Below are 16,579 nucleotides of genomic sequence, written 5' to 3'. Positions count from 1 at the left end.
CTGGGGACTCTTACAGAATAATCAGCACAAAGAACATGCTGAACTGCTCCACAACAAACCTTCTGCCCTTTCACATTTCAGTCTCTCCCCAGTGATGACTAGATTTTGGTCCTAATTAATATACAGATTATCTTGAGCTTTATTTGTCTCTAACTCTGCACAGTAATCATTTAAACATTATTTTGAATAATAAATGCCTATTCTGAGGTTCAGTAATATATGAACCCAAGACAGGTATTTGATTTTTTCCTTATTTAAAAATGGGATTGAAATAGTTAAAAACTATGTCTCTGCCTTGCTTCCCCTTCTCTTCATTTCCTATCTTTACTTTTCTACAAACTTTCTTTTTTATTATTTTATTGCATTGTATTGTATTTTTACCATTCCCACTTGTCCCCATATACCCTGTTCCACCTTCACCCACCCGCCTTCCCCTGCCTCGCCCCCCACAATCACCACACTGCTGCCAGTGTCCATGAGTTGTTTCTCTTTTTTCCTTTTTTGCTTGACCCCAACACCCCTCCAACCCCACCAGAGCTCTCAGCCAGCTCTCTGTCTCCCTCATCTTCTCATAACTTTCCATCCTCTTTTCCCTGCCTCTCTGCTCCTCCCAAGTAATCATTCCTCCCCCCTCATTTTCCTTTCCCTTATCTTCCTCTTCCAGTCGAACATCAAACGAAGTATTATTTTAGGAGAGATTAAGCAATGGATAAAACTGACGGGTAATTGTTTGATGAGTAATCATGAAATACCTCCAGAAAATACTAGCCAACTGCAAAAGGGAAAACAGTGAAACTGTGATGGGAAAACCTGGCAGATATGAATATGACAAGGAGAACATGATTAACATCCCCAATGGTTGGATGACGATGGGCTGCAAATAGTGCAGAGAGAAGTTCATAGAATCATTTTAGTGATAGCAGTGCTAATATTTCATGAAATGGATTTGTCATGAGAAAACAACTGATGAATGCAACTTCATATAGAACATAAGGGTTGTACTCTTTAGCTCTCATTAACATGAAACGCATACAAATGGATCTGATCCTAAACAAGATGAACAGAAAAGACTGTTGATACAGTTGGGAAAATGTGCATGTGGTTTTGTTTATGGAATGGTAATGATGATCAGTGTTGATTTCCTGATTTAGAAGATGTATTCCAGTTATATAGAAGAGTGTTCCTGTTTTGGTGAAATACACACTGGGGTGTTTTTGGTGAAGGCAGATGATGTCTGCAAGTTAATTACAAAAGATTCTCAAAGACATTAAATATAATAAATGTGTGTGTGTGTGTGTAGGGACAGAGACAAAGAGAACAAATGCTGTATAAATTTCTAACAAATTTCCTTTCCTGGGTGATGGAAACATTGAGGTTCTATATACTGTTTGCTACTAATGATAAAGAGAAAAAAGATTAAAGCAATCAGACACATTACATATTGAGGGAAAATAAGAATGGAAACAAATTCCCCTTAAATTTTTTAAAAATAAAAACCAAGCAATCCAAAAGATGCAGAAGGAACATCTTTAAAGTACTGAAAGGAAAAAGCTGTAAACTATAATTCTATATCCAGCAAAAAATATATTCCAAAAAGAAAGGTGAAATAAAGATGTCTAAATACAGAATTTAAAAGTATTCTTTATTAGAACCTATAAGTCAAGAAATATTAAAAAATCTTCAGGGCAAAGCTAAATGACATCAAATGAAATAAAAAACACACAAAAAATGGTAAATATATGAATGAAATTAATTGTTAATACTTTTAAATATTCTAAACAGTATTTGACTATTCAAAGCAAACAAAAAATAAAAGAAAACTGCTAGTGGTGCTATTAATAACTTATAACAACAGTGACCCAAAGTTTATGAAGAGGGGAAACAGGAATATTGTAGTAAATTTTCAGTCTTATGCATGAAATGTTTAATTTTGCTTTGAGTCAGGCTGTGATAAGTTAAGTATATATTTAATACGCTGTAAAGTGGCCCCTAAAAAGAACAAACAACAACAACAAAAAACCCCACTAGAGTTATTAAAGCTAGTAAGCAACAAAGCAGATAAATAGTATCATAAGAAATATTTAATCAAAAAGAAGGCAGTAAATGAAGAAAAGGGAAGCAACAGATTGGATAAAGAGAAAACAAAAAAATATTGTCTTTTTAAACTTACAAATATTAATAATCACATTATATATAAATTAACTAAAATACTATGATTAAAAGACAGTTGTTCAATTAGATAAAAATCACAAGACCCAACTACATGCTATTTTAATTGAGTGCAACTAAAAAGAACACTAACAACTTGGTGAATGCTGATTTGATTGGGGAATAATTAGAAATTTTGAATTATGATATGTCCACTGATATGTTAAGGTTTTTTTAAATGTGTGTGTGTTTTTCTAGGACAAGATATCAAAACATAGGAGAAAAATTTGAATGGAGCCCTTCCCTTTCATTGTATTGTTATCCATCAAAACTCTACCCTTCTTCAAGGTTCCCTTCAAATGGCACAATTCCATGAAGACTTTCCATTTGGGGGTGGTGAACACAATTCAATTTTTGCCTCTTAGTTCCCTGAAGCTACACTAAAACTTTACTTGCCTTCTGAAACTTTATAGTTGCCATACATTTGGTATGGAGGGGGAAGATTGCTTTAAAATCCTTCCAAAAATTATTTTACTCATTATGAGAAGCAGGTCTGTTTCTGGTGTTTGTTATCATAGTACTTAGTATTGCTTCCCTACAGTGATGCTATAATACAAGCTTTAAATACTCATTTGGCACAGATATTTCTCTTTTATAGTTATTGAAGCAGCAATGTTATTTAGAAATGTGAAACCCAAAGAATTTCTTGAAAAAAAGCAGAAAAATAAACTATCTGGTTTTCAAAAAACTCAGTTTAAACATACGTAAGCTAAAAACACAATATATTAACACCAATTTCCACAAGTTTCTGTTCTGAAATACAAGTTTCTATTGGTAGAAAAAGGATTTACAGAAAACTTCAGTCCCGATTCTACTGTTTGTTGTTGTTATTGTTTTTCTTATTAAAAATCAACCTCGCATTGTTTTCTGAGCATGGTGCCAGTTCACACCACCCATTTCCTCCTGGGATCTAAGCAGACAGGTCAACTGCTGAGAAATACATTGAGCTTCATGGTGTGTAATTACTGTAAGTTAATAATTTAAAGTCACCTTAGAGTTATATTTTATTATCATTTTTATAGTTCCCTTAATTTCTACTTCTAAAATTAGTACAAAAATGACTAGACTTTTGAGAAATCAAGAAATTTATGTTCAAGTCTCTAATATTTGCCTTTAAAATCATCTGCTACTGTAGTATATACTGAAAGCAGTTTCTTTCTCCTAGGGTTCTAAAGGATGTAGTGATATGGAAGCTCTACTTTCAATAAAGAAAAACAAAGTTCTGGGCCAGTTGCTGCTTTTAAAAGTTGACCTACAGCTATTTACCATAAAAGGAATGACCAAATAATCTCTATGCAGCAGTAGCTGTGGGGAAAATAATCGACTGTCTCCTTCCTGATTTTATTTTTTAAAATATTTTATATAATATTTTAATCCCAGCTATATGTGTAATTTACATTATTGAATTAAAACAAAATAAAGTGGATATTAACGAGAGTAACAAAAGTCATCATACTTCATTCAAAGTATGCTCTCTCTCTTTTGCTCCAGCTTTTCTCAGTACTGGAATAGAGAAAGGGCCGTGCTGTACTCATCTGCACTGTATTTCGTGTTCTATATTTTTGTATTTATCCACTAGGGTTGAGACTATGACAAAGCAGAGAAGGGTATTCTGCATGACTTACCTGATCAAGATTGCTGCCCTCTTTTCTGTTGGTCTTCATCACTGACCTAGCTCATTGTCTGTGATCTAGGGTGTGCTGTGAAAGCCCTTCAGGCTCTGTGGGTAAGAGACTCCGTCCCTAACAGATTTTCCTAAGCATCAATGATCCTTTGGAGAGAAATTTCATCTTCTTTCTATCCTCTATGAGCAACATAACTGCTTACCTCTGATCTGCACATCTTGACTCCCAGTCCAGCTTCAAGCCTCCAACCTAAGACATAGAAATGGGAAGGATCCACTTGTACTGATTGAGAACTGGGGAGTCAATGGATCATTCTTTCCCACTGTCTGCCTAAGCATATCATTGAGCACCTCTCTCCCCTACTCTGCTCTCCTTTGACACCAATAACATTGAGTAAATAGGTCAATAAGCTCAGTGGATAAGCAGATGCCCACTCAGAAACATGTTGATCTCTGATTTGTACAGAAATTCTCCTTTTCTTAGCTTTAACAAGGAGATCCAATGAAGCATCACCTCCTTGACATTTTGACACTAATCTCTCCTTACTCTTCCCACTCCATTCTTTTATCTCTTAAAAGGAAGTAGAACAAATAATTTAGTTTCCCTAAGGGCATGGTAATTTCATGCTAAAAACTGTTTCACCTTTGAAATTGTCCCTGGAGACCATATTTTCTCACCATAATTCGTATCTGTAGTAATTCCCACACCAGTTAGTAAGCACTTGGAGCAGAAAACGATCCCCATCATTGTTTCCCACCATGCCTGTAAGACAAGAAATTTGCAAATGCTTGTATAGGAACACAGAGGCAAGAGGGACATAACCTAACAAACCTTGTGGTACAGTTAAGAAAGACTATGAGAGGTTTTCTATGAGAGAGGATGACTCCTGAGCAGGGTATTAAAAGTTGAATAGGCATTATAGGGGCCAGAAAGGAGAAAAGCAGAGATGTCAGAATGAGTAAATGAGGGGAATGAGAATCAGCATGGGCTATGCAAAGAACTGCAAGCAGTTCAGAGTCTATGTAGAGAATATCAGTTTTCTGAGAAACAGACATGATACAAGTTTAAAGCAGATATACATGCTGTTAGGCAAGACATAACAAATTCATAAGCAGGCCAGAGAGGTCCCTCTAAACCACTTATTAAGATTTTTATTTTGATGGCATTTTAGAATGAAGGGAAGTAGTCCTTTCTATACACACTTGGATAAACCAAAACATTTACCTTGTGCAAGAGTACACAAACACATAGTCAGTTCCAGAAGGTCCTCAAAGTTCTCTGAAACTGATCGAAATAAAAATAAGCAAACTATTAACTGAAGCAAAATTGAAATGCTCTATGATATCCCTCATTACCCTTGATTTAAGACCAAACTTATTCTCTATAAAATTAGCTTAAATATGGATTTTTAATTCCAAAATACAAATGTTTAGAGCAAGAAAGCAAACATTTTTGAAGTGATTATGGCATTTTTCACAATGATATTTTAATTAGCCAAAGACATAATTTAATGTGTCCACTTGACTGGGGTACTAGAATGCCCCGATATTTATTTGGTCAAACATTATTCTGGATGTCTGTGAAGGTGTTTTTGGATGAGATTATTATAATTTGAATTGGTAGACTGAGTAAAGAAAATTACCTTTGCTAATGTGAATGATATCTTTCAATGTCAGTGGAAAACCTCCCACAAGTAAGGGGAAACTCCTCCTGCCTAACTGCCTGAGCAGAGACACTATATTTTTTCCTTACTGTCATACTGGACTCAAATGTTGGCCTTTCCTGGGTCTCACGCCTGCCAGAGTTCAGACTGGAACTACACCATCACTGGGCCTCTAGCTTGCTGACCCAGATCTTGGGACTTCTCAGCTCTCAACTTCATGAGCCAATTCCTTATTTCCTCTCCCTCTCTCTCAGTGTCTCCACTCCGCTCTCTCTATGTATATTTCTTGATATATATATATAGATAGATAGATAGATAAATATATATTTGTATATATATATTTTTCATCCTGTTGGCTTTGTTTCTCTGGAAAACCAGCTAATACAGGTTTTAAAGGAATCTTTACTGAACTGCAAAGCATATGAGAGGGACCCCCGAAAAGTGAAATTATTTATAAACAATTGCGTACTTATTTTTACATGTTTAAATTGCAATTCCCTTTAAAGTACTCTCCTTTTGATACATCTATCAAGATGTTCTCTCCGCTGCTCAAATCAGTTTTTGAACTCATCAATTGTGATGCCTTTTAGTGCTTCTGCCATTTTTGTTTCACCTCTTCCGTATCGCTAAAACATTTTCCTTTGAGAACTTTTTTTTATCCAGGGAAACAAAAAAAAATGTTGTTCAGAGAAAGATCAGGTGAATAGGGAGGGTGGGGTACAGGGGTCACATAGTTTTTGGTCAAAATCTGTTAAGTATGCAGCATGTGTGGGCAGGTGCCTTCATAAATCACCCATCTTGAAATGGGCAAATGCATTGAAAGTGTCTTCAAAAAAACTCACTGAAGCTGAACGCAGCCTCACAGCAGTGCCAGCTGGTGCACTGCTACAGATGGGTTCCTAGAACACTGATTTAGTGGGGACCCACCCTCCATTTCTTTAGAGGTCTCCTCTCACACTTTAATTCCATTCCTCACTCTCCAAACCACCTCATAAAAAAAGATTAGAGGAATAATGACTGTATTTTCACTTGGCATTGAGAGAGATATTGTTATTTGGATAAAGAAACTGTAAGATGACTGTGGGAGCAGCAGTGGGTGGGGAGGGGGAGAGCAATGGGGTAAAATTGGAACAACTGCAACTGAACAAAAATAAAAAAAGAAGTTACAATATGGACATATGTTTCTACTACTCAATATTAAATTTAAGATTAAAACCTCTTGTTAGAAAACTGTGAAATGAGAATTTTTAGTTTTCAGTTTTAATAAAATTATGTAATACATTATTTACAGTGATACAATTTCACATTGTGTGCGTATGGTATGTTCAATTAGAAAACAGCCCTGGCTGGTGTAGCTCAGTGTACTGAGTGCCAGCCTGCAAACCAAAGGGTTGCTGGTCCCATTCCCGGTCAGAGCACATGCCTGGGTTGTGGGCCAGGTCTCCTGAAGGGGGCACATGAGGAGCCACCCCACACCGATGTTTCTCTCCCTCTCTCCCTCCCTTCCCAGCTCTCCAAAATTAAGTAAATAATTATATATATTATTTATATAAAGGGTAAGAAAGATATATTACCCACAGTAGTTAAAATTTATAACAAAAATTCCTGACAAAAGACAATAAAAAGCTATATATATCATTTATCGATATAGACAAGAAAATAGTAAAGTTAGTTTCTGAGGTTATAGTTCCTTAAAGGAGGGTTTCAGTATATGATTTATTCATTATAATTGACAGTGTCAACAAAATATATAATATTGTACAGGTTGTCACTGGGGAAAAAATAAACTTAAACAAATTTTATTTTGTTTATAATCTTAACTCATTCTCATATTCTACATATTTGTATTTTCTCCCAATAATTATATTTGTCTAATAGTATTGGAAAGTCATAAATATTTTCAACAATGCAACAGTAAAGCCTCAAATGTTGATCCTTATAATTTTTGAGTGTTGGAGTTATAAAAACTGTCATTGGGCAGAAAAAATTAAAGAAAACATTCCCTGTTACTTCACTGAGAACATATGAAGTACATGTAGTGTATGTAGGTGTATATGCTCAGTCACAAGGGAAAGGCAACACTATACCCACCTGAGTAAGCTATCCACGTGCTTGGACTAACAGTAATGTGACTGATATGCTTATCACTGTAACATAAAAATATTTTCAGTCCTTCATCAGTGATATGCTCATTATTGATTTTCCGTTACTCACTTCAAGTTAATTCAGCCTACCTTGCAAGTTATATATCTTAGTCTTGCATAGACTAAGATATATAACTTTAATATTTGATATTTTAAAGTTTTACTGTCCCTTTAGTGTATTGAGCTAACATTTTCTTTTCTTTTTCAAATTTAAATCATACTTATTGTTTATGCTTTTAGAATTTCCCAGTTTTTCTTCCTTTGACCCCCTCTATGCTGAGCTCCTCCCATTTCCACAGGCAATTCACATACCGTTGTTCATGTCCATGAGTCATGTACATATATCCTTTGGCTACTATACTCCCAATGCTGTACTTCAGAACCCCATGACAACTTGGTAACTACCAATTTGTACCTCTTAATCCTTTCATCTTTTTCACACTATTCCCGTTACCCCTCTTCGAAATATGGCACCCATCAAAACATTCTCTGTATCTATGATTCTGTTTCTGTTCTTCTTGTTCATTTATTTTGTATTTTAAATTTAATTACTGATAGATATTATTTATTGTCATTTTATTGTTCATACTTCTGATCTTCTTCTTAAAGAAGACCCCTTAACATTACATATAATACAAGTTTGGTGACGATAAAATCCTTCAACTCTTTCTTGCCTGGGAAGCTCTTTATCTGTCCTTCAATTCTAAGTAATAGCCTTGCTGAGTAGAGTAATCTTGGATATAGGTCCCTGCTTTTCATTACTTTGAATATTTCTTGCCAACCCCTTCTAGCCTGCAAAGTTTCCTTTAAGAAATCAGCTGACAGCCTTATGGGAGCTCTCTTGGAGGTTACTAACTGCTTTTCTCTTGCAGCTTTTAAAATTCTCTCTATGTCTTTAACATTTGTCATTTTAACTAGGATGAGTTTTGGTGTGAGCCTCTTTAGATTCTTTTATTTTTTTGGATTCTCTTCACTACTCAGACTTGTTTGTCTACTTTATTCACCAAGTTAGGGGGGTTTTCTGTTACTACTCTTTTTCTAAAAGTTTTCCAATTGTTTGCTCTCTTCTTCTTTCAGCATCCCCATGATGCAAATGTTGGTACACTTGAAGTTGTCCCAGAAGCTCTTTACACTACGCTCATTTTAAAATTTTTTTCTTCTTTTTGTTGTTCTGATTGTGCGTTTTTGCTTCTTTATATCCCAAATCACTGATTTTATTCCCAGTTTTATCCACTTTACTGTTGATTCCCTGTAAATTGTTCTTCATTTAAGTTAGTATATTCTTCATATCTGACTAGTTCTTTTTTTATACTGTTGAAGTTCTCCCTAAGTTGAATGAACATCCTTAGAACCTGTGTTTTGAACTCTGCATCTAGTAGATTGTTTGTCTTCATTTTGTTTAGTTCTTTTACTGGAGTTTTTTTCTGTTCTCTCATTTGGGCCATCTTTCTTTGTCTACTCATTTTGGATCCCGCCTTGTGGTTGTTTCTATGTATTAGGTAGAGCTTCTATGACTCCCTGTTTTAGAAGAGCAACACAATGTAGTAAATATCCTTTAGGGCCCAGTGGCACAGACGGCCCTGTCACCTAAGCTGGATACCAGATGTGTGCCCACCATATTCTCTCTAAGCTTGAGAGAACTTAGGAAAATCTGAAACATTAGTTAAGATAAGACTTTTTTTTATGGAAAAGCTATTGGAAACAGCTTGGGAGGGCCCAAAATTGTGTGGGGTAGGATCTCAGGGAATCACCTGAGTGGTATAAACAATATAAGACAGGTTGATAAAGACTCAAATATGGTACCCCCCTGTCTGTCTTGTGTTATGCTTTGGACTTTTCTAAAATCTCTCAAAGGCTCACAAACTTCAAATAGGGTCTGGCCTCAGTGTGCCCTGTACCTTTTGCTTAGCAGTCCCAAGCCTGGCACTAATGGCAGCCAGCCTCAGTTCCCAGGTTAACCTCCCTCAGGTACTTTCAAGCCTGAGGATCAATTCATACCAGTGACATGCCAACAGCAATCAAGGCTCAACTACAATAGGAAGATACACACAGCCCACACAAAGGTCACACCTTGAATACCTGGCTCAAGTGACCAGGACTACTATGCTACTGGGCCTCACAGGACACCTACTACATAATGTCACTCTACCAAGCCTGGGAGATGTAACAGCTTTACCTAATATAAAGGAACCAACACAGTAGGACTACCAAAAGGAGGAGGAAACAAACATGTCTCCAATGAAAGAACACAATAAAACTACTGGAAAAAAATAAACAAAATGGAGACAACCAATCTACTACATGCACAGTTCAAAACACAGGTTATAAGGATGCTCAATGATCTCCATGAGAACTTACACATAAAAATGGAGATAAAAACATAAAAAAGAACCAATCAGAAACAAAGAACAAATAACTGAAATGAAGACTACATTAATAGTAGATCAGAATAGCAGTGAACTGAGTCAACAATTTGGAAGATAAAGTTGCAGAAACCCCCCTATCAAAATAGCAGAAAGAAAAAAAAAGAATCCGAAAACATGGTAATAGTTTATAGAGCCCCTGGGACAACATTCACATCATAGGGGTGCTGGAAGGAGAAACAAGAAAGAAATTGAAAACCTATCTGGAGAATAATGACAGAAAATTTCCCAAACTGGTGCAGAAAATAGGCATACAAGCCTAGGATGCACAGAGTCATATTCAAGATGAACCCAAAGAGGGCAACACTAAGACACATCATAATTAAAATACCAAATGTTAAAGACAAAGAAAGAATCTTAAAAGCAGCAAGAGAAAAGCAGTTAGTTGCATACAAAAGAACTCCCATAAGACTATCAGCTGATTTCTCAACAAAAATTTGGCAGGCAAGAAATATTTAAAGTGATGAAAAACAAGAACCTATATCCAAGATTACTCAACCCAGCAAACCTATCATTTAAAATTAAAGGACAGATAAAGTAGTACAAATTGGTAGTTACTAAATAGTCATGATGTAAAGTATACCATAAAGAATATAGTAAATAATATTGTAACAAACATGTTGCTGTCAGATCAGTACTAGATTTATTTTGGGGTGATCACGTCATAAGTCACACAAATGTCTAACCACCATGCTATACATCTGAAATTAATATATTATATTAATTATTATAATATTAATATTAATATATTATATGTCAACTATAATTGAATCATAAAAATTATTTAATAAAAAAGAAATTCAAACAACACACATTCAAGTGTTACTTTTAAGAACAAATTGAGCTATTAAAAGAACACTATTAAAATTAAAGTTGCCATTCAAACCTCACGTATCTGGTTCTGTCTATAATTTTTCTTCCTAAATGACCCACCAGTACAATTGTGAGTTTTCTGTATCACTGTAGATATTAGGGAGGGAATCTCCCCGTAACTCTGGTAAGAAATCTTTCTGAGATGAACAGAAAATGATGTAGAAGCAACTCATTTTCATTCATTACCCATCCTGTAATCCTTGAAGTGATAGTGAACAAAAAAAATAAAAATCTATTTCTTTATTGCTTTTCCTCAGCCTTGCAGAACTCAGTTAGCATTCTCTATTCAGGGTAATGCTGATGGTGGCCTGACTTAACATTTGACTGGGTTGAGAGTCAATGGTGCAGAAGTAAACTGCTGGCAATCCGTACACGCTGCCAGTACTGTGAGTGGATAACCCATGGAGAGGAACAGCAACATAAAGATTAGTTCTTATTGAAATAGCCCAGTTAAAGATGGGCTCTAATTGTGTCCAAAAGACATGAAAAGAAGAATGTTTTTGGATGAAGAATTTTTTTTTAAGGTCTAAAATCTCTTGTATAGTACTTCTCAACTACCAATAAATATCTTCTTCTGCAAATATGCGAAAAAGAGGAAATCATAAAAAATACAAGAAGATTCATTAGGTCAAAAGAGAGGAACTTATGAAGCATACATTTTGTCATTATTTGTTAAACAATAATTATAAAAGTCTCATAGGCTTTTGTTTTTCTGGTATGCCTGTGGGAAAAAATTAAAATTTCAATGATCCCCTCTTTCTGACAAACAAAACTAAGTATATAAATAATTTAACCACTTAAGATGTCAACTTTAATGTTGCTAATGGGTGAGAAATCAGGCAGATAGGAATCGACCTTTTCAACATTTTTTCATAGACTGTAGCAAAAATTTCTAAAGTCTTTGGAGACTTATAAGACCCTAATGACTCTTTGTTCAGAGTGAATTATCATGGGCACATGTATTTAACAGAGAGCAGAACAAACTGATAATAGTTATGAATATTCACATATGTATCCATTTTACACAAAAGAATAAAACTAATTCTTGGGAAAGTTCTCACTTTAATACCTCACTATATGAGATCATTTAAATCAGTTTAATGATGAAAAAGTGTATCTGTCCTGAAAATATGCAGGGAGAGAAAACATCTCCTTCACTATTTCTTAGACTCCTTTTCTTGGTTAGACAAACTTGAATTTTTAAAGAAAGGGTCTGGAATTTTATTATTTGTCATTATAAGGAAAAAATATATCTGTTGACCTCAAAATTTTACTGGATGAAATGAAGACAAGGCTGAGTAAGATTTTAAGAATTTTAGTTAACAAGGAGTTTATTTAATAAAGAGTCTTTACCAGTTCTCTTTCACAAGAATCAGTTTACGTGTTCAGATAACTTGGAACAAAGTTCCTAAAAAAGAAATGCATTATAAAACCAATACACACAGTATTTACTATGAAACTTAATAGTTTGTTGCATCCATATATGATGACCATGCTTTCACAGAAAAGAAATTATCAAAGGTTAAGAGTTATTGGGGATGGAAAATATAATTATTAAACTAATAAATTAATAACCTCAATCCAGCAGTAAGGAGCCAGTTGGATATGACACAATAGCAGACTTTAAAATTAAAAAGGCAGAAGAAGAATTTTCCCAGGGAAAGACAGTAAGAAGATAGGTAAAAAGATGTGTGAAATAGGCAGACATAGAAATACATATGGAGAGAAAATATAAGCTATCCAATCTGTAAGAGTAGCATTACTGAAAAAAATTAAACAGAGAAAGCAATTATCAAAGAAATAGTGATATACTCTTGAATTTGGGGAAAAACGAAAATGACTTGAGTTTTCATATTCAAAATTGTTCTGGTCTTATTGCTAACAAGATACCTTAAAACTTGGTTGCATAACGCACACACAAATATTGTCATGCTCACAATTTTATGGGTTGGAAATTCAGGCAGGATTAGTTAATTTTTGTCCATGATGATGGAGTTTGGATGTGGCAGCTTGAATGGTTAGAGATGGTTTTTAAAGTGTGACTATAGCCATAAGTCTGAGGCCTTCAATTTGGACGTTATGAGGGCTTTTTCGCTTCCTCACATTGCATCTGGTGGGAGCGGTATGTGCAAAATAGCTTCTTTGTGCATGTATAGTCTTGGGTGGGAATGGCTGCAATAGGTGGGGTATAGTAGCTATAACATGACCTTTCCTTGTGACTAAATTGACTTTCTCGCAGAACGGTGGTCTCAGAGTAGTTGGATTTCTTACATGGCAGCTTGACCTTCCTTAGAATGAGCTTTAAAAGAAGCCTGAACAGAAGCTGAAAAGGTTTCTTATGATCAAACCCCAGAAATCCTATCATGTCTGCATATTCTATTCATCAAGCAAGTCACTAGCCCAAGATAAATTCAAGGACAATTAGATAACAATTCTTAGTGGAAGAAGTAGCAAATAATCTCTTACTAGCTTTATCACAGAAGTTTTTGTTGTCTCATAGAAAGATTAATGAATTTATTCTGGAAAAAAATCTAAATTTGAAATATGAAGACATAATTATTTGATCATCTGGTAAAGAGAGAAGAATCTAAACATTAAAGAAAAAAAAATATGCCCTGGCTGGTGTAGCACAGTGGATTGAGCACAGGCCTGTGAAACAAAGGTCCCCGGTTTGATTCCCAGTTGGGGCACGTGCCAGGGTTGCAGGCCAGGTCCCCTGTAGGGGACACATGGGAGACAACCACACATTGATGTTTCTCTTCCTCTCTTTTTCCTTCCCTTCCCTTCTCTCTAAAAATAAATAAATAAAATATTTTTTGTTGTTTCTTTTTTTAAAATTTTATTTAGTTATTTTTCAAGTACAGGTTTTTGTCTCTTTCTCCCATCCCAGCCCCCCCCCCCCCTTGCTCCCCACCTCCCTCCCATTTCCACCCCCCTTAGTTCTCCTCCCTGTGTCCTTCCTATTTGTTCCCCCAAATCCCTCCCCCTTTTTCCCTGTCAATTCCCTTCCCTCTCCCCTCTGGTCACTGCCCACTTGTTCTCTATTTCAGTGTCTTTGTGTTTATTCTGCTTGCTTGTTTGTTTTGTTGTTTAGCTTCCTGTTAAAGGTGAGATCATATGGTATTTGTCTTTCAACACCTGGTCTATTTCACTCAGCATAATGCTTTCCAGTTCCATCCATGTTGTTGCTAAAACATCAATATCAAAGAACCTATGCACCACAATGTTCATACAATTTACAATAGCCAAGAGCTGGAAGCAACCTAGGTGCCCATCAGTAAATGAGTGGATCAAAAAATTGTGGTACATATACACGATGGAATTCTATGCAGCAGAGAGAAAGAAGGAGCTACTACCCTTTGTAAAATATTTTTTTAAAAAGAAAAATAAAGAGAAGATAATTCTTGTTTCAGACTTCTCTTCCACAACAAAAAATGATAGACTAATTAAGCATGATAGCAGAGTATTAAATAAACAATATTAGGAAATAAAGTTTCTATAACAAATTAATTTTTATGCATAAGATCAAAAAGAATATATTTTGAATACTCAAAGATCTACAAAAATAACAACAAAATGGCTTTCTAAAAATTGTGATTAATGAAATCCTTATTTCAAAGTTAGATCTAAGTGATTTTATGTGGCTGTGAAGATTAATATCAAATCAAGAAAGCAATATTTTAAATAAATGAATCATTTTGAAAAACAATCTGGATTTAAAATTTTTATTGTTTCAACAAAGTCTGGGAAGTAGGTGGGCAAGGCAATATAACTAAAAAATCTAGCCCTGGCTGGTGTAGCTCAGTAGATTGAGCGCGGACCTGCAAATCAAAGGATCACAATTCCCAGTCAAGGCACGTGCCTGGGTTGCAGGCCAGTTCCCAGTGGGGCACATATGAGAGGAAAGCACACATTGATGTTTTTCTCCTTCTCTTCCCCTCTCTCTGAAAATAAATAAATAAAATATTTTTTAAAATAAAAAAATTATTGATACATTTTAATATCTACATATTATTTTATTTTAATTTTAATGGTATATAGGTTCAGTGTTTTTTAATTTTATATTTTATTTTAGTACCATAATCATTATTAGAACAAAAATACAAATCAATTCCAAAAGAACAGCTAAAAAAATAGAAACAAGTTGATTAATCTTTCAGATAACATAAAGCACAAATACAACTTGAGTATAAGTACATATACACAAATTATGAAATCTTACAGACAGAATAAAGAAACTAAAATTTTTCATTATTTTGATACGTATGAATGGGTTAAATTTCCTTAATTACTAGATATAGAGACATGAGAAAAACTTAAACCAAAATGACTCATAAAACCCCAAAACAAGAATTAAACAAATTCAATTTAAAATAAAGCTAGTGACAGTGATAAAAATAGCAGAACAAAAGTGAATACAAAAAAATTACAGGAAATAAAACAGCTATTTTAAATTGAGGACAAATAAAAGCATATAATTATAAATATACATAACAAACTATATAGAATAAAAACTCTCAAAAACACAAGGAATTGACTATAAAATTGATGTAATGAATTTTGTATGTACTTTATAGAATAAGATATTTTAAGTATAAAAAAAATCTAAATAATATAATGTATAAATGTCCAATGACTAATTTATCTAAAATGCACTAGGCACTTTATATTTAATATCTATACTTAAATATATTTTTAAAAAGTCTGTGTCTCTTTTCAAATAATCGCTGATTAATATAACACTAAAGAAAAAATTAATATCCAAGCCCTATAACAAAAATCAGATACACCTGAGTAAAAATGTAATTATGTAGAAATTATTAAAAGCTGTTTTAATTGAGGATTTCTAAATGGTGGTTCAAATTTCACATGATTAATAGGCATGCTGACATTATTCATAAAATTCTGAATGTGCATTTGTGTTTGAATTTTTTAGAGAACAGGGTCAATGGCTTTCACAAATTCAATGACAATGATTCTTCTACATATACAAACACTACTCTTCCCAGTTAGCCTATACTCAAAAGGGAGATAGAAACTGCTAATATAAATGATGTTTAAATAAAAACTCTGTTATATATCTAAACCTTTTAAAATGTGGCCAATGTATTTCTGGAAATTTATACTACTATAATGTTTATATTTATTAAATCAAAAGGTTGGTTTTATATAGCTTTGTGAGTTTGTCTAAGTTATATTGATTTTCAATAAAACATAGGTTATTAATGAAAATAGATATTTACTAGACACTAAAAAATAAAATTAATATATGAATAAGTTAATAAAAACCATGAACCATAATGTCCTAAAAAATTAAACAAACTTCTGGCAAGTCTGATCAAAGGGAAAAATAGATGAAAGGAAATATGTATGCATAAGATAAGGAATTATTAAGAGATTATAGTTGTGAATTTAAAAGATTTCTAAAATTAGAATGCTCTGAGTAACTCTAGTATTCAGTTTTAACATTTCAATCATGTCATTGAAATGTTAGTATTGAAATGTATGAACACATTCAAAAATAATAATACAAATTGTAGAGGTTTATTCAGGAGGAGATAAATGTACCTAGATGAGTAAATATGGGTCAAAATTAAAAGTTTCTCAAAGAAACTTAGTTATTCATTGAAGCACACTAGCTAG

Source organism: Artibeus jamaicensis, unplaced genomic scaffold, assembly GCF_021234435.1.
Source record: "Artibeus jamaicensis isolate MK-2021 breed Jamaican fruit bat unplaced genomic scaffold, CSHL_Jam_final contig_388, whole genome shotgun sequence".
Taxonomy (NCBI): Eukaryota; Metazoa; Chordata; class Mammalia; order Chiroptera; family Phyllostomidae; genus Artibeus; species Artibeus jamaicensis.
This window is presented reverse-complemented; position numbering follows the sequence as displayed.